General features: G+C 46.2%; 2 protein-coding genes across 6 annotated transcripts in view; one reads left to right on the plus strand and one right to left on the minus strand.

The window, feature by feature from the left end:
* LOC116848778 overlaps positions 1-2,331 on the minus strand; it is a 172,969-nt gene that overhangs the window by 128,542 nt on the left and 42,096 nt on the right. Inside the window, exon 2 of one of the 3 annotated variants that reach the window (XM_032825243.1) lies at positions 2,011-2,243. The exons of the other annotated variants lie outside the window; for them this stretch is intronic. The gene's annotated coding sequence lies outside the window, so the exon portion shown is untranslated. The remainder of the gene's footprint in view (positions 1-2,010; positions 2,244-2,331) is intronic. 3 annotated transcript variants of the gene reach the window in all.
* Positions 1-2,331, plus strand: part of LOC116848781 — a 156,516-nt gene that overhangs the window by 103,455 nt on the left and 50,730 nt on the right. The gene's annotated exons all lie outside the window — the stretch shown is intronic.

Consider the following 2,331-nt stretch of genomic DNA (forward strand, 5'->3'; position numbering starts at 1 on the left):
CCCCCCCCCCCTTTATACGCTCGGTCTGGCCATCGGCGCTATCGCATGAATTACAGAAATTTCATGCGTTATTAAATTGCCATTATCCGCAAAGTTGTTATCCGCTGTCAGGTTCGGCGGTCTTTTTCTCGAAAATTATCGCGACGTCACGACTGTCGATCTCGATTTTGCCGGCATCTCATTTCGACGACGACGACGACGACGACGACGACGACGATGACGAATTTCCGTTGATCGAATTGTTAACCGTGAACACGTCCCGGATTTATCGGGTTCGCCGTTGCATCACCTCCCATCTTCTCCTCTTTCTCTCTCTCATTCCTCCGCGTTATCGTGCATCCGTCTTTTCGAGATCCTGTCCTGTTCTTCCTTTCCTCCATCCACCGTGGATCGTGTGTTATCTCAACTTAACCCTTCCCGCGTAGATTTCGACGGCCGATTGTTTCTGCGTCGGCCGATCACTTGACTTACAGACAACTGTTTGCCCTCTCCTCCTTAGTCGATCGAAGGATTGAACAGGCGAAAGATAGATAGATAGAGAGAAAGAGAAAGAGAGAGAGACTCTGTTCTCCAAAAGGATCCCCAAGAAAATTGCGTTATCCCGCAAATGCAGCAACGACCGAGGCAGATTCGAGACGTGCGTTATTTTTACGCGCGCCGAAAGAGAGAGAGAGAGAGAGAGAGAGAGAGAGAGAGAGAGAGAGAGAGACGGACAACGGCTTCGTGAATTTTCAACGCGTATTGCAAGCCGTCTCAAGTGGACCTAATGGGCGAGACACTTCCGCTCGATCGCTTTCTTTAGAGCGCGCGACCCACTTATTATTTTCCCTTATTTCGCGCGAAAAAACACGCAGAAGGACACGAGGTCGGACGTGTGCACGCGGTGCCCCGCGACACCAAGTGTGTTATTTCGGCTGAATCTCTTTTCGCACGTTTTTTACCGTTTTCGGTCACGTCGTTTAGCACGTTCAAACGTATGAAACTGTAATTTAGACGTCTCAAACATGCTAAACGACGTGACCCAAAACGGTAAGGAACGTGTAAAAAGTTGTTCACCCAAATTATACACGCTTGTGCGTTTAAAAACAACGCATTTGGATTTGCGGTGTGATTGACGACTTGTCGCCGCAACGGCGCACAGTCTCGCTTTCTGCTACGAAATAATTTAAAATATTTGCTAACATTATTTCTCATCATCTCTATTTTGTAACTATCAAGGTACGTTAAATATTATAATAATGAAATATAACCGAATAACAAGTACACCATAAAACTTGATGAACACCTAACTTTAGACACCATTTTGATCTTAAAATACGATATTTAAACCTTTAACATATATGTATATATTAAACATATATACACATATATTCTCCCTATATTAAAAGTTTAAATATTCGTATTTGAAGGCAATGTCCAGAGTTAGAGATACCAGCCTTATTAGTGACCAGGCACTTTTGCCTTACAAATTGACGATTCCCTCAATTAACAGATACGAACGTCAGTTTACGACGAGCGGTAGTGGAGATGATTTTCAATGTTTATCTGCAACACGAACGTTATACTCTAATACCGTCGGCGAATCGCGGCAGATGGGACGATTCCGCGGCGGAGAACATCGGGCGCGATCTTTTCGTTTGCAAATAACAGCAATACACCACCACCGTCGCGCGTGTGTACGTTCTTATCGCGTGCGCAATATCACCGCCGACCTTCGTGGCAAGGCAGGGCGAGGGGAGGTGGGACTCGCTGTGGAAAAAGGACGAATGGTAGGGATAACGCGTTATCGGTAAACTACCAGTCGGTGCGACCCTTATCTTAGCGGGATTTCGACCTCGATTTCAGGTTATCGCGGGGTCAAGAGCGCGCGCCTGTGGGAAGGCCGTAGCGCCGCGGAACCGAAAAGGGCCAGGGGGAGGAGAAAGTGACCAGGTCGAAAATCGCAAACGAGGGAATGTTTATGCCGCGATAAAAAATCCCGATGACCACCACTCGCTTCTCCGTCCTAACCTGCTCGCGTTATCTCCTCATTTTGCTGTTTTCACGAAAATGTCGAAAAAAGACGAGGCCCATCCTTGCTTTCTTTTTCCTTTCTTCTTTCCTTCTTTCTTTCTTTTTCATTTATTCCTTCCTTCCTTCCTTCCTTCCTTTCTTCCTTCCTTCCTTCCTTCCTTCCTTCCGCGAGCGTGTACATTAATTTGCGTTCGTTAAATCGCGATTCTTCTTCCGCGCGAGATATTCGACTAAAAATAAACAGAGAAGGAAAACGTTACTTGTCTCTCTCTCTCTCTCTCTCTCTCTCTCTCTCTCTCTCTCTCTCTCTCTCTCTCT

This window comes from Odontomachus brunneus, unplaced genomic scaffold (genome assembly GCF_010583005.1).
Source record: "Odontomachus brunneus isolate Ranch 3 - 2012 unplaced genomic scaffold, Obru_v1 Obru_scaffold_100, whole genome shotgun sequence".
In the NCBI taxonomy this organism is placed as follows: Eukaryota; Metazoa; Arthropoda; class Insecta; order Hymenoptera; family Formicidae; genus Odontomachus; species Odontomachus brunneus.